The sequence below is a fragment of the Giraffa tippelskirchi genome, chromosome 7 (genome assembly GCF_054371585.1).
Source record: "Giraffa tippelskirchi isolate mGirTip1 chromosome 7, T2T-mGirTip1v1.2.pri, whole genome shotgun sequence".
NCBI classification, from domain to species: domain Eukaryota; kingdom Metazoa; phylum Chordata; class Mammalia; order Artiodactyla; family Giraffidae; genus Giraffa; species Giraffa tippelskirchi.
This window is the reverse complement of record NC_137281.1, coordinates 23,855,538-23,878,123: the sequence shown is the minus strand read 5'-3', so window position 1 is coordinate 23,878,123 and position 22,586 is coordinate 23,855,538. Positions and strand designations below refer to the sequence as shown.

Sequence of the window (22,586 nt, the reverse complement as noted above, 5' to 3'; positions counted from 1 at the left end):
AAGGTTTTAATTTTCATAGTTTTGTGCCAATTTATGAGGGAGATTCAAGAGGGAGGGGACATATGTATACCTATGGCTGATTCATGTTGTTGTTTGACAGAAAACAACAAAATTCTGTAAAACAATTATCCTTCAATTTAAAAAATAAATTAATTAAAATATATATAAAAATGTTTTAAAGTATACCAAAATGCATATATAGAGACACTCATTGAAGCTTCACTTTTAAATATAAAAAGAATAAAACACTGTATCTAGCAAATGGGAGACTAGATAAGCAAGCTATGATATAACCCATGATGGAATATAATACAGCATTTAAAAAGGAAGTGAATCTGAGCATCCCTAAGATACACTGTCAAGTGAAAAATGCAAACTGCAGAGGAAGTAGTTTAGTATGGGTCCTTTGAGTAAAGAAAAGAAAAGCTGGTTGGATTGTATATATATTGTATTATGTATATTTTGTATATACATTTTGATCATATAGGTAGGGAAAATGTTTCTGAACAAATACATGAAAATGAGAGAAGCTGAGAGAAGTAAAAGCCTATTTTTTTATTTTATGCCTTCCTATTTTTAGTTGGATTTTCTAACCATGGGATAAAATACTTTTTATTTTCATATCCAACAGAGGGCTTTTAGATAGTATGTTTATAGACCATTTGTTTTCTTCATATTTTAATAAATGTGTTTCAAGTGGTCCACAGTCGCTACATCTGTTGCTGTCTACACTACCCCCCTTGTAGTTAGTATGTGACCCTGAAGAAGATGACCACGTTGAATATGAGGATATTCTTATTAGTGTAGCTTCATTAGGGACTGATGGACTGTACAGAACAGGAATAGTATGTCCTATCTAGTGGAATCTTTTCAAATGAGTAACAGATATTGTTTGAGTTTTTTGAAGTGTATTGATAATATTGATTTTCTAGCAGACATGTTTATTTTTGTATTTATTTATTTGGCTGCACGGGATCTTAATTGCAGCTTGTGGGATCTTGGATCTTCTATCTTCCTTGCAGCGTATGAATTGTTAGTTGTGGGATCTAGTTCCATGACCAGGGATCAAAGCCAGGCTCCCTACATTAGGAGCACAGGGTCTTAGCCACTGGACCATCAGGGAAGTCCCTAGACATGCTTCTTTTTACTTTTCCTAAACTGTTGAAAATGATGTTAAGCTCAGTGAGGGCAGCAATTGTTTTTTATTTGTTTTGTGTCCTTTGTGGGTGACTTGAGCACAGTGTTTAACACAAAGGAGATGCTCAGTAACTGTTGGTGAAAGAAATTAAATTAGAAGCTGAAGGACTTTCTCTTCCTTCCTTCCACTGGCAACATGTTTACACTGGAATATTAAGTATCAGATTCATTGATTTAGCAAATGTATATGGCATGTCTTTTAATACATAGTATTCTTTAGAATAAGGGTTCTCAGACTTCTTCACTTGAAAGACCAAAATCCTCCCACCCAAACAATTGGGAGAGACAAATAAAGGATACCCAATATTTTATTTTGCCATGTAAAGTCATTTTAAAACATCTACTACAATCTACCGTCATAGTGTGCCATTGCTAAAAAAGGCATTTAGCGACAACAATAACAACAAAAAAAGGGAAGCTATAATCTCAGAATAAAAACCAGTTCTTTAAGTACTTATAGTTAGCACTCCTTTTTTTTTTCTTTTTTTTCGGCTTCAGCTGGTGAAAACTCCAATCAGAGATGAATGTTATTCCATGAGTTGTGTGTAACCTTGGCCGATGGGCTGTGACCTAAGCCTTCCTGAGGTTCAAGTTGCTTATCTATAAAAAAGAGCAGTAATAATGCCCAGATCAGGGATAATTATGAGGATTAAATTAGGTACTGTATGTAAGTAACCTACCAGTTCTGGGCACAAAGCATTCTGTTAATGTTAGCTATTAGTATAGTTGTGGGTAATGATATTATTATCTTGAAATTACCACTACAGAGGCTAAGAGGAAGCATAAGACTTCCTTTCTGCACTTTAAGAACTCAGCATCTAACTGGAAAGAGAAGCAAATGATGAAAAAATGCCCCACAAATGATATGAAGGATGAGGGACATAAAGATGTGGTCAGAGCCTGGAGGCAGGTCAGACTGGGATGAGTGGACCCAAAGATACCTGGGTCTGAGTCAGCTGGGATGGAACGACACCCTTTTTCAGGTTTGGAGAGAAATGAAAAGGGCCTGTTTGGTTGAAGCGCTTCTGCTTAGAAGGATGAAAGCACTTCAGTGCCCAGGATCTGTCCTTGTGGCTTATAGCCTAGACTTGGTCATCAGTGGACACCATGTAGCCACATAGCTCAACCCTCAGACACATTCAATTCAATGCCACACTCTTCCAAACATCCATGCCTGGGCCACACCCTAGAAAAATTAAATCACGACCTCTTGAGTGAAGCACAGTGGGACAGATCAGATTTCATGAAAACTTCTTAGAAAAAAAGAACATCAAATCACCATCACCATCATCAACAAAATCCCATGCTTAATAGTTCCTTAAAATGAGGGCAGAAATCATACAAATTACCCAGATTCAGGTCCCTTGTTTCTGAGATGTCTTCAAGGGTCCTGATTGTGACCTGACTTCTTCCCTCCCCACAGAATATTCTATATCTCCCAGCACCTGCCAGGACTCATAGGGCACCAGACGCATGTGGGGCTCTGGAGCTTTGGCCTCACTATCTTAAGGACAATCTGTGTCTGGTCCTAGGCATCCTTTTCTAAACTCCCCACCTGTTTCTAAAGATTAGCCTCAGAAAGGACCTCTGATCTCTATCCAGCATGAACACACTCCACAGAACAAAACCTCTTAGTAAGTGGCTGATCAGCCTTACGTGATTTTAACATCCCCACCATATACATGCACACCCTAGTCATGGCCACTTGGAACATGGGCCACCATCCTGCATTTGTCAGTCATCAAATATTTATTGAAGGACCTGCGTGTGCTTGGTCCTGAACTGGGTGCAGTGGAAAATGGAAAAACTCAATTTCTGCCCCAAGATGAGCTCAGCATGTTGGAAACATTAACAAAGAACAGTTGAGAGAGTCTCAGGGCACATCCCTCATCCTTGCTAAATTTTTGCTTTTCCTGGGTTGTACATTTTTTTAGGTACCTGGGAGGGATTTGACAAATCTCTATTAAAATGAGGTGTATGAGGACTTGCTTCAACAAGAATTGGAGCAGAGTGGATTCAAATTGATTTTTTTTAAATAAATTATGATGTGGAAAGAATCTCTGCATCATTAGTCATTAGGAAGATGTAATTTAAAAATCACAATGAGTTACTTGTAGATACCTAGTCAAATGACTAATCCCTAGTGTTGGCAAAGAAGTGGCATCCATCACTGATGGGAATGCAAAATAGTATGCAAAACCACTCTGGAAAATATTTGGGCAGTCTTATAAAATTAAATATATAACCAAGGACCAAGCAATTTTACCCCTAGGTATATACCCATGAGAAATAAAAGCATATACCCACACAAAGATTTCTACCTGAATGTTCATAGCAGCATTTTCACAGTAGCTAAAATGTTGTTGTTATTGTTGCTGTTAATTCGCTAAGTCGTGTCTGACTCTTTGCAACCCCATGACCTGCAGCACGCCAGACTCCTCTGTCCTCCACTATATCCCGGAGTTTGCTCAAATTCATGTCCATTGAGTTGGTGATGCTACCTAACCATCTCATCCTCTGCTGCCCCCTTCTCCTTTTGCCTTTAGTCTTTCCGCATCACAAAGTGTTAACAACTAAGTCATGCTTATGCTGGAGAAGCAACTGTGGTACATCTGTAGAATACCATTTACCAATCAAAAAGAACCAACTACTGATATACAGAATGACACGGATAAATCTCAAAAGCATATGCTAAGTGAAAGAAGTCATTAACAACAAAACTGTTTTTTGCATTACCCACTTTATATTATTAATACCCTCTGGGGGAAAAAAACAGAAATAATACAAACCAAAAAAGATCAGTGGCTGTCTGGTATGGAACCCAGAAAGGGGGAGTGACAAGAAAAAGGCAATAAGGAATTTTTAAGGGTGATGGAAGTAGTTCTATATCCTGATTGTGATCATTTTGTGATTGTTTACTTTTGTCAAAACTCATTGAACTGTATAGATTAAAAGGGTAAATTCTCCTGAATGTAAATCATACCTCTTAGAAGACTAACTTGTAAAATAGATATATTTTTTTTAAATAGCCAAATTAGGATAAAGAATGCATTCTTAGAATAAGGACAGGTATCAGGTTAGAAGAGACTAAAAGGAAATGATAACTAAAGAGCTTTTCACCCCCAAAGTGCAGTCAACCCAGGTCTTTATCCCCCTGAATTACGTCTGTGGTGGTTCCTGAGCAATCTCCAGCATTGGATACTGTTCAGAGCCATGCTTCAGCATGTCCTGGAGCATTCCTGGACCCACCCTGTGGCAGCTGCCACACTGTTAGTCGTTTCCTGCTGCTCTCCATCCTCCGTTGTAGGAAGCATGTCTTCAGAGCCGGCAACCAAGTCACACTCCAAGCCTCCCACTCTGGGTCCCCTTGGTTATCCCTAACCAGGGGGAGAACGCAGTGTTTCAAGTTGCAGCAACCCTTCATTTTAAAACAAAAGCCTAATGAAAGGGCAGGTGTGCCCTGAGCCCTCTGTGATTAGCTGTAATTCTTGGCAGAGTGTGACATGCTTATTCTTCTGAATGAGCACAGGGCACAAGGCATTTACCATGGTACTAATTGCTATTGGATGAGAACAAGCAGCCCCAGTATGTGGGCATGAAGCAAGACAAAACAGATGCCAAAGTCATTCAGAGCCATACCCTGCATTGGGCGCTGTGCCGGTGGCTGAAAACACGTTTGTCTAAATGTCAGTCTCTGTGTTTAGGGTGTGGGAAGTGAGCCTAGAATCCCACATGATTCTGGTTGAGTAAGTGGGCAGCTGCACACCCTTCCTCCTCCCCTGTGATACAGTTAGCATCAGTGCTGTTCTTTATACTTACATCAAGTTAGATGGGGAAATAATGTACACATTAAAGTATCTCCCCCCAGACTTTACAGTACATGAAATTTCATCTGTAAGAGAATGATTGCACAAACAAAGCCGCTTGTAGGCCAAGTTTAACTCATACGTCCGACTTCAAAAATGCGAGTCTATCAACTCTACTTCAATTAAAAATAATAAATAAAATGCAAGTCTAAATCTGTCTAACGCAACAGATTTCAGTGTCATTTATTGTGGGAAAAAAATGTGTGTACGTCTTACTTCTTCATGCTTCTTCTTGTCTTCCCAACAGTCACCATAGACAGAGGGAAATGGAATTACCTAATAAACCAAGTCTTCTGAAATCTTCCAAGTATAGTAATGAAAGTCAATCACAGAGCTAATATCACATCCAATTTTATCAACAGATACACCAGACATGGTGATAAGGGACTTTATGAATTGAAAAAAATAAATAGCCTTCCCATGGTTCTTAATTACTTTTCCTATAGTTAAAAGGAAAGCTCTAGAAAAAATAAAATGAGGAAAAAGTTCACTTAATGAATGTTTGCCTATCACCTTAAAGATGAATGGAAACAACGTTGCTAGGTCTTTCAGCATCTACTCGGGCAGACTGGGTCTGCTCTTAAGAGGCTAGCCCAGTGCTCTCTCAAGGAACCCCAGGCTGGACCAAGCCTGCTGATGGAGATGTTTGGCAGGCAGAAGGGATGCCAAATACAAAGGTGTCTGGGCAGGTGGTCAGGGCTCGGGGGTGGAGGGGTGGAGGGGAGAGGCATACCATGATACCTCCACCTGATGTTATATAGGTTTATCTGCTTTGTATGAAAATGGCCCACGTTTTAGTGAATGTCCTATTTCAAAACTGGGATGCTAATTACATATGGATCTCCGAGCCTGATTAGTCATCACTAGGGACTTCTCCATGTGCCCAAATGCCACTTCTCCCAAACCTAGCCAGAAGTATCCTCCCCACTGAAACCTAGCTGCCACATTGCCAGGTTTACTAGGTGGGTGTGGGCATATGGAAGCCATGTATTTCCTGATTAAGGAAGATGACCCCCCTAGACTGTGCCAAGCATCATGAAAGTTGTTATTACCTAGACTTTGTGCCCCTGGGCCCAAGATGGCATTCCCCTCCTAGAAGCAGAGGGGCAAAGTGTCATAAGAGGAATGGATAATCCCTTAAGTGCTTGGAGTCTGTCTTTGCATCTGTAAAATGGGAACATGTGGATGCATAGTTCTTCTTCTTGAAAGGCTTGTGGAAATTCTAGGTAATAGCAACTCTCATGATGCTTGGCACCTCGTATCTGTTCATAGGTTTCTTGAATTTCAAAGGGGGAAAGAATGGGTATTATCTTGTACATAGGTTCACTTCAGAAAAGAAATGTAGTCATTTTTTATGTGTAGTAATTACACCCCCCCAAAAAAATCCCAAAATTGCAGAATTTGTGATGATAAGGTTATAAAAAAAACTTGGAATTCAGAAAAGAACCCAGTATGAATTGCCTACTGGGTGCAACCTAGCAATAGTCAAAAAGTTCAATGCTGTGAGTATTGTCTTTGCTTATAGGACCTAAAGGTTACATTTGCATTTGTAATCACTGCCTTGTCACATTTTGATAAATTGGAGAGCAGCTAGATCCTTCTCTTTAAGAACTATATTCCCTTCACTGTAAAGAGTAAGTGGGTTGTTTTCAAAAGTGACTACTCAATTGCCATATTTTCTCCCTTCTCTATTGGGAATTGAGAAGGTGGTCAGAGTTGGGAAATTCCAGCTGAAAAATAAAGTGGCTCATATGACACCCACACCCAGAAGCTGTTTACATTTTCATCATTGTCCTTGGGAACTCTTGTTCTTCCCTTCCGCAGTTTGTGCTTTGGCCAGCAAACGTCAACTTCCATGAGGACTAGAATCTGAACTACCTTCTTTTGTTGCCAGTCAAAATGCTAGAAATCACTTGCAAGCATTTTTATATAAATGCACAGAAACTTCCATTAAAAGTGGCTGGTCTCCATTTGGGACAGAAGACTGACCAGGGAAATTCCAGAAGGGCTGATGAGGTCATGGACCAGAGTTTCCAGAGTGATGACACAGAGATTTCCTCACCTCTCTTCTAAAGCACCTCTTAAAAGTATCCAATACCCACAGGCTGATAGGAGTGGTCAAAACCACTGTCCTCCAACCCATATAATCAAAGCACCTCAATTGTTTTCTTTTTTTAATATTTCATATAGTCCCACATTTAAATAAATGGTAAAAGAAAGTTTTTGGTAAAAGCCTGTTTCCTCAAAATGCCCTCTGCCCCTCCCCATCAACAATCACATGGTTATTGTTTCTTGAACAGTTGTTCAGAGCTGTTTTATGCATTTAGCAATAAGCACATGTACACATACAGATATGTATAGTCGTGTATATTTTCCTTTTTTGGTCATAGATGGGAGCACACCATACAGACAGTTTGGGAGGGTTCTTTTCTCATCAGTTGGAGTATATTGATTTATAGTATTATATTATTATTAGGATATAGCCAAGTGATTCAGGTATTTCTTCAGATTAGTTCCCATTATAGGCTATTTCAAGATAGTGAATATAGTTCCCTGTGTTATATAGTAAATCCTTGTTGCCCATCTATTTTATATATAATGTATCTTTTAATCCAATACTTGTGATTTATCCCTATCCCCTTCTCCTTTGGTAACCATAAATTTGTTTTTCATGTCTGGATCTGTTTCTGTTTTGTATATAGGTTCATTTGTATTACGTTCTTAGATTCCACAGGTGATAATATAATATTTATTGTTCTCTGTCTGACTTACTTCACTTAGTATGACATTCTCTAGGTCCATCCATGTTGCTGCAAGTGGCAAATTTCATTCTTTTTTATGACTGAGTATAAACATACACACATACATATATACCACCATTTCTTAAACCAATCATCTGTTGGTGGGCACTTAACTGTTTCCATGTCTTGGATATTGTAAATAGTGTTGCTATGAAAATTAGGGTACATGTATCTTTCCAAATTAGAGTTTTCATCTTTTCTGATGAAAAATTTCTGAATCATATGGTACCTCTACTTTTAGTTTGTTAAGGAAACTTCATATTGTTGTCCACAGTTACTACACCAATTTATATTCCTACCAACAGTGTAAGAGAGTTCCCTTTTTTCCACACCCTCTCCAGCCCATATTATTTGTGGACGTTTTGCTAATAGCCATTCTGACCAGTGTGAAGTGATACCTCAGTGTGATCTTTATTTGCATTTCTCTAATAATTAGCAATGTTGAGCATCTTTTCATGTTCCTGTTGGCCATATGATGTCTTCTTTGGAGAAATGTCTTTTTAGGTCTTCTGCCCATTTTTGATTAGGTGGGTTTTTTTTGTTGATATTGAGTTGTATGCAGAGATATGAAGAAATGAAAATTCTTATAATCTCTTGGAGGGAATATAACTTACTGCAGTCACTTTGGAGAGTAGTTTGGTAATATTTAACAAAGTTGAAGATGGGCACATTCTATGGCCCAGATATCCCACTGACAGCTGTGTGTCCTAGAGAAGGGCTCACACACGTGTGTGTACAGACACAAACACATACACACAGCTATGTTCCCAGTAGTGGGGCTTGTGATAGTGAAAAATGGGAGGCAAACTAAACATCCACCCAAAGAAGAATGTTTGGATCTATTGTGAATTACTTATTATAATAAAATAATTCAAATCAAAGAATTAGACCTATAATTTCAACATAGAAAAAGCTCAGAAACAAATGATGAGTAAAGAAAGCAAATTGCAAAAGAATATGTAACCTTTAAATGCATTTTTAGAGCATTATGTATTGTTAGTAAACATACTCACCTACATGTAAGAAAATATAAAATCTTTCCCAGGAAGGATATGGTTCTGGCTTCGAATTTCCTCCTCCAGGGGATCTTCCCGACCCAGGAATCAAACTCCCGTCTCTTGCGTCTCCTGCTATGGCAGGCAGATTCTTTACTACTAGCACCACCTGGGAAGCACAGCTTAAGGAAATCACTTATTTTTCTTTTGATGCAGCTTCAGATGTACAGTCTCTTGTAACTCTTTACTTTTTGCTTTGTCATAGGCACTGATTTGGAAACTGAAACATCGTGGATGCTCAAAGGGCAACTTGAATCCCTGCCGTCATCTTCTTCGTTGTTGACTTTAGAGAGGGTGAGTACCACTTCTTTCTAAATTCGTTTTTTCTAATGTTTGCTTTGGCATCACTGACACTCTTCACCAGTTGTTTCAAAAGGTTTAAAAATTGCCTCAATAATCCAGGCATGTTCTAGTTTCTGCTTATATGCGTATATGTCCAACAGGACTTGAAGGAGAAGAAAGTGACCAAACCACACAGAATAGTGAATACAAAAGGCACTGTGACTAGACTTTGCTTCTGGTTCTAACTTCCCATGTATAACTGGTTGTATGACCTTAAGAAGGTTACTTAATCCCTCAATCTATTCGTCTGCAAGATGAAAAATTTGGGCTGGATTATTCTGAGGGTATTTCCCTAAGCTCTTTAATACTCTAGGCATGTGGAGATTGAAAAGCACTGATTTAAAGCAGTCCTTCCAGAGTATGATGAGCCATCCTTCTGCTTCCATCACTGGGGTGCTTACTGAAAATGTACCTTCCAAAGTCCTTCCCAGATCTACAAAGTGAGAATCTTCAGGCTGAAGAGCAAAAACATGCCTTTTCAGCAAACTCCTCAGGGTAAACAGTATGTATAAATGTACAGTAATGTTTGACAATCATTTCTGGTCACATGAACACTCAGTTCTGTGAGATGTAATGAGCTAGTTCTGAGCCAGGCAGAAACCAGCTGGAATCATTTTGTATTTGCAGTTGAATTGACAAGGTCAGCATCCGATGGCTATTTTATCCTTGGTTTCTTGGCTCTGTACCTTCCCTTTGGCAGAGTCTTCCACTCAGCGGCTCACTGGCCAGATCTAGGTGTCGTGTGTAGGCTCCTTGGCTCTCCTTCCTTTGGCTGAAACTGAATGAGAATCAAGTCCTTTAGGAAATGATGGTTAAAGGATAGAATGTGCTCCCAGACTGTACTCAAAACAGGATCTTGTCAGTCTTCTCGCTCTCAGAGACGTCACGGTCATCACTGCCTCACTTGCCATATGCTTTGCCATTCCTCATTTGCTCTGGAGGGTTGGGCTTTGCTCCCAAGGGTGTCATCACTGTGAAATGACTAAGGGTATATGGGTTTGAGATAAATCATATTTGTATGTGAAACCAAGATGGCAGACTCCTAGAGAGAAGGCACTGGCCCAAACATCCCACCAAGATTGTGCTCAAGGATCTGGACTTCGAATCAGGAAAGCATTCAGGCTGTACTATAGTTTGATTCTGTTGCCAATACCGGATATGTGCCATTCCAGGCTTTCTGTGTTGTGTGCCTAAATCCTCAAGGAATCACAGCCACCCCTAAAGAGACTTATGTCTTAAAGGAAAACTAAATCCTGGCTTTGAAATACAAACAGGGTCTCTCAATACTGCCTGCAGAGACTCCCCACCAGGATCAGTCTAATTGCTCAGTGGAGTGACTACTGCTCCTCTCTGGAGCTTCTGCAAATGCTATTTTCTGGCATCAAATAAAGAAAATCGGAGCTTTAAGAACACAGTGTCGCTGTTGTCTGCTGTGAGTCAGATATGAAACTGTCCTCCCAAATCACAGGCAAGACATTGTGTGTGATGTGTTAGGTAAAATACTAACAAGCACCCCTTCATGAGAGAACCACTCGCCCATAAAGAGCGTTCCAGACAACACCCACTGCTGGCTGGGGATAGATGTGGGCTTTATTTGATTTGGGGTTGATTTATTTGTTTGCCTTGCTTCTAGAACAGCATAACTTGGGTTTAATGTCTCGAATACTGAATCCAATACTTCTAGGTTCACTGACTTGTTATTATTTAGCATTTATGAAGTATATGTCAATGCACTTGGCGCTTTACAGTGACTCGTAAAAAGGCATGATCCTGGCCATTGAGCATAAGGTTGCTGCTGGTTGAATTACTGCCTGTGTGGAAATGATCACAGGACAAATCTGGATATCCTTTGTCCCCTAAACAATTATATATTCTGGTTCCTCGTTGTACCTGAGCCGAAAATGAGGTATGGTAGTTGCTGCTGCCATGTTGATGTCAGTGTCCTAATGAAATAGACTAAGTGTCTAGTTCCTGATGCTTAGGGAAAGCTTAGCAAACATTGATAAAGGGATAAATGGATGAGTCAATGGATGGCTGCATGGATGAATGGATGGAGAGCTCTCTCTTCAGTGGACATCTGTAGTTTTCTCTTTGTTCTTCCACCCATGGCTTTATTTATGCAATGCATAAACTAGTGGTTATAGAGCTGGCTGACTTGGAAAGAAAGGAACTGTTTCTTCTTAAGTGGCTTTTTGCAATGAAGATGAGATCGATATATCTATGAGGTGGACAGAAACATAATGAGAAACTGATTACCCCAAATCAAATAAACTTGTTAATGATATTATATCAATGTCAATTTCTTCATTTTAATTGTATAAGATGTTACCATTGGAGGAAGTGGAGTGACGGGTATAGGTGAGTCTCTGTACTATTTTTGCAACTTCCCGTGAGTCTACAGTTATTTCAAAAGAGAATCCATGACCTTCATCCTTCAAATCTTTGTCATCACATCTCACTGCCTTCATCCTCCAGGCACAGCCTCCCACCCCTTCCCCACTGATAACAGCAAACCTAAGTGTTTCCATTGAGGACTCCCCAAAAAGCAGAGGCCAAATCAGACATTCTGGACATTTATTGAAGAAAACACTGTGAAGCATAAACTGAGAAGGAGAGTCTTCAACTTGCAAGGCAGTTCCAACATCTGTGAAAGGAGAGAGGGAGGAAAGAGACTGTGCATAGGACAGAGGAAAACCTCAGCCAAGCCAGTGAGGAGTCCCTGAGCACACTGCCTGTTAGAGGAGTCCCCCACGGGCAGGATGGCCCCATTCTAGTCCCCCACACCATCCTCTGTCATTGCTGGAGCAGCCTGACTGGAAACAAAACACCAGGTGTGTCCAAAGGTGCCCAGGCAAGTGGAGGCTATCAGTGAGCTGTGCTCCCAGAACAGGTTTTCCCCAAAGGAGGGTTGAGCAGGATGCCTCCAAGGCCACATACCGGGAAAAAGGTTCTCTCTCAGTGCCCTTGCCTTCCTATCCAGCCCTTTGTGACCTTGACCCCATGCCCCTCTGTCAGACTCATATTCTTCCTCCTAAACCAGAGTAAATTTCACCCTCCGCTTCCTCTGTCTGCTCCCCACCTGCCCAGCGCAGTTTACGGGAAGTCATAGAACCAAGCCACTTGATCCACCAGGTATGTGTGCCGTGCAGCATCAGGAGGCCCTTGCTGCCCCTCAGGGTCTTTCACTTTCCTTCCCCCGTGGATTCTCTGTCACATTTCTTATTGTCTTTATTGAACCCTCTCCTGCTTCCATCACTGTATTCTTCCCCTGGGTCTATAAACGTTGGCTCCCTCCTCCTGAACTCAACTGTCCCCTGATCGTTCTAATCCTCTGAACTGTCTTCATGCAGCCCTCCTTTTCTAGTCACCAAACCTCTTGTGAGATGTTTCTACACCTGCTGCTTCCTCCTCTTTCTAACAAGACACTCATCCTCTGACCCTCTCTTTCCCCACCGGTCAGCTGAAGCTGCTTCCTCACATGTCTGTGTTGTTGAACCCAATGCCTTATCTTGGGTCTCCCCTTCCATGACCTCTCGTATGTCTGTCACCGCTCATTCTCCACATTTTCTCTTCCCTTGGCTTCTAGGCCATGCTGCCCTCAGTCCTCTTCCTGTCTTTCTAGCCTCACCTGTTCTGCCTTCTCTTCTCGTTACCTCTTAATGTTGGATTTTCTTTTCATCACTCTTGAGGTGACTCCACCTTCTCTCCCTTCACATTCTTCACCATTTTCATGATTAACTCTCCACGCTCTGCAGTCTCTTCAACTCCAGCTTTAATTCCCTATCAAACACAAATTCCCAAACACTCTATGCCTCCCATATTCTCTTCTCCTTGGGTCTTTGCTCTTTCTCTTAATGAGACTCCATTCTATCTGCCATTTGGGTTGGAATCTTGCCTCAACTTGGCCCTTCATATCTGTTCCTCTGTCCATCCATCCTCCACAGAGTCTCTGCTGGCCTCTCTGTGCTCACAGTCCTTGCCCACCTCCAGCCTCTGCTGCCTGCCCTTGGGGTCCTATTGACACCTCTGAACTGGCCTTTCCACCTTGAGTCTTTTCTCCTTCCAGGCCATTATAGTCACCAATGACAGTTTTATTTTCCTAAAAGCATAGCTTTTATTATGTCCCTTTTGTGCTAAAAAACCTTTGATGGCTCTACATTGGGTATTCAGCTGCCCAGGAGCTAAAAGTAATCTCCTCCCAACTAAACTGCCTTTTTTTTTTTTTTTCTCTACATGTCTTTCTTTTAGTACTTATTACTAACTAATTACTAATCAGCTAGTTCTCCAAGCTCACTTCCCCACACCTCACTGACCCCTAAAGAAATAAATGTGTGTATGTATGTTTTACTCTGGTTTCTAACCTATTGCTGTGCATTTTCACCTGGAGTAGCCAGTCTCCCAGAAATGAAGTGAAAGCAGAGTGTTTGTTGGGTTTTACCCCTAAATAGAGGTCATGGTGTGTGACTCAGAGCAGAGCTCTGGGATCATGCTGCCTGGGTTCAAATCTTGTCATTTTGAACATGTAAGTTACCTCCTTGAGCCTTGGTTTCCTTACCTAAAAATAGGCTACTAATTATTTTATGCCATAGGATTATTTTGGTGACTGCATAAGGTAATGCAGGGAACAGAGTTAGAGCCACGCTTGGCACTGAGCAGTGCTCAGTGTTAGCTATTGTCATCATCATCATCGTTATTATTTTATCACGCTTGCAGCATGACATTATCTACAGCTTAATTATTCACTGTTTGGCACGAGAGACTAACTTGGGAATTATACACAACTGGTGAATTAATATCCTGAATACTTCCACTAGGACATGAGGCTAATAATTTTTGGTACTTTAGATAACCCGTGATGGGTCCCAGAGGGTCCTGAAACCAAGTGTCTACATTTTCCCTCGTAAGAATGAATATTTTTTTTTTTTTTTTTTTTAGTTTTAGAAGTCTGTAGTTTAACATAGCAGCTTCCATGGTTACAGACCTAGAAGCTGAACTGAAGGAAGAAAGGAAGAGTCCTGTGTCCCCCATACATGAGATAACACACGTGACTCAGTTGGTCAGTGAAACCAAGGACCTGGCAAAGGTGGCAAAAGACCAACTGAAGGAAGAAAGACAGGCTATCTTGGAGGAAGTTTTAAAAAATCAATGTAAAATATAGAAGTTGCTTCTGAAAAATAATGATATTAAGTGAAAGTGAAAGTCACTCAGTCGTGTCTGACTCTTTGCGACCCCATGGACTTATACAGTGCATGGAATTCTCCAGGCCAGAATACTGGAGTGGGTAGCCTTTCCCTTTTCCAGGGGATCTTCCCAACCCAGGTACCAAACCCAGGTATCCCACATTGCAGATGGATTCTTTACCAGCTGAGCCACAAGGGAAGCCCAAAGATATTAAAATGAGAGTTAAAACTGTTTACCTAGATGGTTATATAACATTGTGAATGTAATTAAAGCCTCTGAATTATAAACTTAAAAGGATTAAAATGGCAAATTTTATAGTACATATATTTTTATATAATAAAAAAGCTAATCAATATACACACCAAAAAAGTTAGACAGCTAAAATGTGTAACAATTTATAAGAATGTTTTTGTTTCAGAGATATATTTCCATATGACAGAGCTGCTTATGTTAGCTTAGTGTTCATTAAGTACCTACTGTATATAAGCACCATGCTTGGTACATCATATTATGATAAGCAGCTGTTTTTTATACATCAGTACTGAACTCTCTATTACCATTAATGAAAGAATGATATACTACATCAATGGGTCGATGGTCATCAGTGTACTCACCACAGACTTGTGGGCAAAGCACTTTTATCTTAGTTAAAAGAAAAGAAAATTAGCTTCAAAATTGTTTGAAAGCTATCTTCTGCTTTAAACACTGAATTATAAGCCAGCTAGCTCCTGTATTCTCATTATGATGTTTAAAAGAACTGATGTGTTGTTTTTTCTCACCTAACCCTGCATTAATGCAGTCTAACAACAGTCACTAAAGAGGCGGGCGCATAAACAACAAAGTGCCTCATGCTGCTGCTGCTGCTAAGTCACCTCAGTCATCTCCGACTCTGTGCAACCCCATTGATGGCAGCCCACCAGGCTCCTCTGTCCCTGGGATTCTCCAGGCAAGAACACTGGAGTGGGTTGCCATTTCCTTCTCCAGTGCATGAAAGGGAAAAGTGAAAGTGAAGTCGCTCAGTCGTGTCCGACTCCTCACGACCCCATGTACTGCAGCCTACCAGGCTCCTCCGTCCATGGGATTGTCCAAGCAAGAGTACTGGAGTGGGTTACCATTGCCTTCTCCAAAAGTCCCTCATAAGTGACAGCAAACCCCTGGGTCTTGTAGAGGCTTCAGTCACCCTCACTGAGAACTTGTACAGTTTTCTAGGGGCTTTTGAACTCTTCCACATATTTAGGGAAAGGAAGGGTTAGTGACTCCAGCTGATGAAAATGATAATCTTAGGGTCTGTCCCTAATGGCATTTCCCCATTTGGAAGACAGGAAAAAATAAGTAAATAAGAACAAAAGTAGTGATGGGAATTCCCTGGCAGTCCAGTGGTTAGGACTCTGAGCTTCCACTGCTGGGGGCCATGTCCAACAAGAAAAAGTAGTGACAGAACAGATAGCTTTTTATAGTGAGAAGGAGAAGTAAGCAGACTATGAGGTAGAGAGGCTATTAATTTGATTCAACTTGATATGATGTAGCAGCATTGAAAAGCTTTGATAGCTGTAATAACTTGTTTTTATTGTAAAATGTAATACATATTTGGAAGAGTACATATATATGGTTTAAAGTAGAATCATAAAGTATGTAAATAACCTCCCACATCAAAACATGGAACATTACCAGCCCCTCAGAAGCACCAGACCCCACTGTGAATTCCTTCTTAATCATAACCTCCTTCTTCAATAGAGGTCAGCATTTTCTGGGATTTTATGATGATCATTTCCTTGCTTTTCTTCAGGGTTTGTTTGTTGGTATCTTCATTTTGTTTTCATTACATTATAATATTTCACTGTCCAAATAGAATGCAAAAAAAGCCTTGTTGATGGATACATAGTTGCTGCTGTGAATATCATTCTTATGTGTCCTGTACCCAATGCTCACATATTCTCTCAGGTGGTTCTTCTGCTCGAAAGCTCATCACCAGCACCCAGGGGGTTCACAAACGGCAGGACGCCACCCTCAGACTGTCTGATTCAGCAGCAGTGAGGTGGGATTTGAGAGTTCACACTCCTAACTAATTCCCAGATGATGCTGGTACCACCAGCCAGAGCTGGCACCACACTTTGAGAACCACTGCTCTAAGTTATGGAAAGGGACTTGCTGGATCAGGGATGTGCATCTTTTCAGCTTTACTGATTAATGCAAAACCGTTTTCCAAGCTAGTTCTTAACGTGCCCGCCAGAAGGGTGTGTGTGTGTTCCATCATTCTGTTATACCCATGCTAACACTTACTGTTGTCAGACTTCAGTATTTGCCAAGTCAGTGGCTATGGAAGTTTCTCTCCTTGTTGTTTTAATTTGCATTTCCTTAATTCTAGTGAATTTGAACATTGATTTATCATTTCAGTTTCTTTTTTTTGTGGAGTGCCTATTCAATTCTTTTGCCCATTTTTCTGTGGATTATCTGTCTTTTTCTTATTAATATGTCAGGACTATTAATTTAAAAGACCACAATAAATTTTTCATTAATTTTTAAATCTTAAACTTAGTATATAGATGGATATTAGTAAGATGTAAACTTAGTACAGATGGATAGTAGTAACAGGAGCAGGTACAGAAGAATATTCTTTACATAGCTTCTCTTTAGCAAATGACTTGGAAGAAATAAGAACTTTTTCTCCAAACAAACTACTAACTGTAGAGGCAAAACCACATAGAATAAGTATCAGCATTCTTCATACGTTCACTGAAAATGTGTCTGTAAGCATAAGGCCATCTTTAGACAGTAATAATGCAAGTGAAATAGATCATTCAAAGAAAGGAGACCTATTATTGAGGCCAACATGGCCATCGACACTTGTTAGCTTGTCTCTGAAGAACAAAATTCTGAGCAGCAAAAGCTTAAAGTGAATGAAATTGTATCCAATTCTCAATCTAATGAAAATGCTTTGGGCTCTGGGCCAGAGAATAGATTTGGATGATGGAGGCAACTTTCTCCAGGGTCTTAAATTTGAATGGCTGAATTATTTTTAAAGTATCATCCTACTCAGTCTTTTGGAATAGAAATGTGTTTTTTTCAATTAAAAAAAATATCATTTCAACATAAGAATGGAATGCAACATCTTTGTCTAGAAAAGCAGATGCTTCATTCTAATGCCTGCTCAGCATGGAGTAATGACACCCATTAGAGCCTCCCTTGACCCATGAAACACACACATATGCCGTGCATGCAAGTATACATACAGACACATCAAATACATAGTATGCATACGTTCACAAACACACATACATGCACATATATATTAAATACACACACATACTCACACTTTGTGCCTAGAATACTTGAAGCAAATATGCATATATTTAGTATAAAAGATTTATCTTCCACTCTGAAAACGCTAACTCTTGTATCATGAAGACATCTATAACTCTCAGTATCTCAAACCAGTCAAGAACAAAGGAACCATCTTAGAATTACTAGTTTGTATAAAACTTAATTATCTAGGAACTGAAGTTAGTCGCAAATTTTAAGAGAGGAAAACTTTCCCTCAAATTGCTGCTTAATTTTAGAATGTCATGCCTGAAGAATATTTAGAGTTATTTTAAGATACAAACATTTAAAAGGAAAGATGTTGTTATGGCCCAGTTGCTCATTCATTCTCTCTGTCTCTTTCTTTCTCACTTGGTCTCACCCTCACTCTCTTACATCAATAAGGTAGTATTAATAGTAAGTATAATTAATATAACATTGTAAATCAACTATACTTCAATAAAATAAATTTAATTTAAAAAACAGTAAGTAAGGATTAATTAAGAGATTAACTTGGGTGGGAAAGACCACCCACCTTCCAAAAAGTCATCATCAAGCTGCTTCCTAAAGCTTGCTCACCCCCCCACCCTATGCACTTCAGAGCTCAGTGGGTGGCAGGGCCCAGCTTGTTACATATGGACCAAGGCAGCCCTGATTCTGTTTTCCCAGTGCACCACTCCCAGACTTCTTGTCCTCAGCCCTGTGCTAACAGCTCTAACCTAATGAGAGAACCTGCTTAAGAATACAGATTCATCTCTGACTTAGGAGCCCCACATTTCTTTCAATTCCAAGCCCCAGAGTTGTGAAATTCAGAGAGAGCTGGTCCATGGAGTCCCCAGAAGTAAGGTGACCTGAATACGAGGCCCTGCTGGCAGCATCCAGTCCTCACCTGCCACTCAAAAATACTTCCAGCACATCTTTCCACAGCTCTCCATTGCAGAAGTGTGGGAATCCCGTGGATTCTACCCTTTAATTGTAAAGCTCTGGTTGTATGACAGGCAACATTTCCTGTATTCTTTGGGCTCCTTCACTTTTTAATAAATTCAGATATTCTCACATACCCTGTAAGGAAGAGGCAGCTGAATGGGGGGGGGGGGTCCCCAGAAACCAAGAAGAACTGCAGATCTAAAAGGACCAACTTTTATTAGGAACAATGGTACCACTTCCCAATCCCCATAGCAGCCAACACACCTAATGTAGCCTTCTTGAGTGACCCACACTGAAAATGGTCTTAAGAACTCCCAGCCTTTCCCATAACCCTTTCTTTCAAGGGAGGGAAGCCTTGCCTGATGCAGTTACCTCTAAGGACTCCTGGCTATCAGCATAGCATTCAGACCTACTACTTGAGTCAGGGACTTCACATCTGACTGAGACTGACTGCTTAAGGGACTCTGACATCTTTAACTGCCATTCCTGTCACTTCAACAACAACTTTTCTGGCTTTTAAAGGGTTTTTCTTTCTAACTAATTCTAGATAAGTGAAGTAGTTGCTAAATAGTTGCATTCTGAATGACTGAGATGTTGCAAAAATCCAAATTAAACCACAGAACAGACTGTACCCAAAAAGCACATTGTGTTAGATGCGTCTGTGTATCCATTGTGATCTTTTTCTGTGCCTGTAGAGTGATGGAATTGCCTAAGCAGAACCCTCATGAAAGCTATTCACAATTTAGCATTTACCATCATATGGAAATGTCAATTCCATCCACCGAAGAGAATATTACAGGCATGGTCAATATAAAATGCAAATATAATAGCTTAGTGGGCTGGATATGTCAGCTGTGTTTCACTTAAACCTATTACCTTGGCAGATTAAATACAGTTCCAGATCTTTCGCAAGGAGGATCTTCTGATGAAGTTACCTCTTACATCAGCTTTTGTGGCTCATCAGTTCAATTGGATATGACTAGAATGGGAACAAAAATAGGTGAGGAATAAGACTGAGTGGGACACAGCCATGGAGAAATAGGAGGATCTGCCCCATGAACCTTCCTGTACCCACTGAGAAATATTATTTTTGGCTCAAGGATAAGTATCAGCAATTTTTAGCAAAGATTGTTCTCTTAGGTGATGAAATAGGTGAGGATCCACCAATCCTCACCAGGCCTGCCTCACCACTTCCAAATCTTGCTACCTGCTTGTGTAACCCAACTCAACTGAGCAGAGGTGGGCCCAGCCTGAGCTATGATTGCTGGCTCCAGCATGGTGTTTCTGTAGCTATTTCGGGCACCCAGCTCCCTGAGCTGAACTCAACAGTAGTGAACCCCTGTCTCATTTGACCACACACTCCACACTCTTACCCCAGCTTCCCCTTTAAACTCATGCCCACATCATACCTTGTCTTACTGTTGCCACTGTCCTGCTGGGCACGATTTCTTGCTTCAATGCCACAAAATCCCCACCCTTCACAGTACCACCCATTCTGCAAGGACTTCCCCAGGACTGCCCTGTCTCACTTCCCACCCCACACCAATGGAAATGTTGGTGGCTCCTGGAATAGCCCACTTTGAGCCCATACTCAGTAAGACAGACTTGGTGGAAATTAGCCAACCCATCCAGTTTATCCAGCACAGTTCTCTTGTTCCCCTCATTGCATGATCAGTTATAAGCTTTGGGGGTTATATATCCAGCAACATATCCCTATGGGCTTTTCCAAGGGAATGTCTTGCAGATGACTACGTAGAACTGTAGAAATAATTGATCCTTTCTGAAAAGAGCCTTCCTCTGTAGTTTCTCTGATTCTTTTTGCTTTGTCTTACACTAACATGCAGCAAGTATTATTCCTTGATAGCTATTTATATTTGTAACAAAAAAAAAAAGAAGAAATCATGCTCAATAATTCCTGCTCTAAAATAGACTACTTGGCTAATTCTCAGCAAGCACAGAGCATTGGTTTCTGGACTGTTGGGGTGACGAAAGTAGGGATGGGAGACAGTTGATCGCTGTAAAAGGAGATTCTAGAAGAGATATTTGGGCACACAGAATTGGACTGCATAGTTGTCAACTGGGCGCCAGAGCTGGGTTCTCCTTTTGACTCCATCCTGACTAGCAATGTGACAAGGCCCTAGTTGAATCCCACTTAGCCAGTTTTCTCCTCTACACAATGAAGAGATTAATCTAGAGCAGGTCTTTCAACTCCAATCTTCTGTGTTTCCACAAAGATACATTACCCAGAAGTCAGAGCAGATGGCTAGTTAAGAACCTAGAAAACTGTAATAAAAGCAACAGTTACCAACTTTTGTTTTCTGCTGGACTTTGAGCTCAGCACTTTACATGCATGACCTCACTTAATCCTCACAGTCATTTCTGAAAGTTGGTATCATGCTCTTTATTTCACAGAAGAGGGGACAGTTCTCAATACACTCACCCAATCTTGTAAGGATTGTCATGATTAACAACAGAGCAGGGATTCCAATCCTGCTGTAACCAGCTCCACAGTTATGTGTAGTAAGACATAGTAAGACGTTCCAGAGCCTTCTTCCATCTCTCCCATTATCTGAAGTTGTGCCATGCGTCTCTTCTGTTTATACTCTGAATTCCTGATTTACCCCCTTTCCTGACTTCTTAAATGCATGTGTGTCTGTATCTTTGGCATGTGTGAAAGAGTGGCATAGTTTTAGCCTGAGTTCTGCATCCATTCTTTGCACCAAGATGAGGATCAATAAGAAAACAGCAAAAACTAATTTCAAAGCAGCTACTTGCAGTATGAAACATTAAGTGAAGATATGACCCAGAGAGGCCAAGATTTAGCTTGAAAGAATAGTTTTATAAGACCATCATGTAAAGTCCTCTTCATAAAGGCAAAGATGCCTAACATGAGTCCATTGGAATTTTGCTGAAGCCACTTTTGAATCATAAACTTTGGGGAAGCGGTGGAAGACTTCTCCTAGCTGGCAACAGAGTCTAAACGATCTCCCAGCCTTTGCATCTTATCACAGCAAACCAGTTATATTCCTCTGAGAAAAATTCACCACCCCACCCCCAACAATCAGACAACTTGTAGCAAGCAACAATTACTTATGTGAAGGGTTCCAAGAAAGTGAAAGTGATCCTTTGCCAGAAAGAAGTTTTGTACAAAGTAAAGAATGGACTCCAAAGTCAGAATTCTGCTGTGAACAAGGTCATCCTAATCTGTTTGGAAATCCTAATCTGTTTGGAAGCAGAAGCTCTACTGTTTCATAAGTATATTCTAGTAGTACAATCAATCCTCTTTATTCACAGACTCTGTATTTGCAAAATCACTTACTCACTTAATTTTTTTGTAAATCCCAAATCAATACGTGCAGTGTTTTCATAGTCATTGGTGGAGAAGGCAGTGGCACCTCACTCCAGTACTGTTGCCTGGGAAACCCCATGGACGGAGGAGCCTTGTAGGCTGCAGCCCATGGGGTCGCGAAGAGTTGGACACGACTGAGCGACTTCACTTTCACTTTTCACTTTCATGCACTGGAGAAGAAAATGGTAACCCACTCCAGTATTCTTGCCTGGAGAATCCCAGGGATGGAGGAGCCTGGTGGGCTGCCGTCTATGGGGTCGCACAGAGTCGGACACGACTGACGTGACTTAGGAGCAGCAGCAGCGTAGTCATTGGTGGAAGCAAACAGTTTTGAGTCATCTAAAATGCACATCCCAGGTAAGATTGAATGAGGCAACATTCTGTCTTGTTTCAACTCTTATACTATAACCTGGTGTTCTCTTCACTATTTAATATCCCGTTTTTCACTTATGGTGCTTTTGGTTCACTATTAAAAGTGGTTCCCAAGCAGAATGCTAAAATGCTGTCTTGTGTTCTTAAACTCAAAAAGGCTGTGATGTACAGAGAAACCATATGTACTAGATAAGCTTCA

The 22,586-nt window shown here is 40.6% G+C and overlaps 1 long non-coding RNA gene across 1 annotated transcript in view; it reads left to right on the top strand.

The window, feature by feature from the left end:
• Window positions 1–13,464, top strand: part of LOC145514583 (uncharacterized) — a 619,877-nt gene extending 606,413 nt beyond the window's left edge. Inside the window, exon 7 of the long non-coding RNA XR_014060253.1 lies at window positions 9,125–13,464. This is a non-coding gene — a long non-coding RNA (uncharacterized LOC145514583). The remainder of the gene's footprint in view (window positions 1–9,124) is intronic.
• Window positions 13,465–22,586: the final 9,122 nt, after the last annotated feature.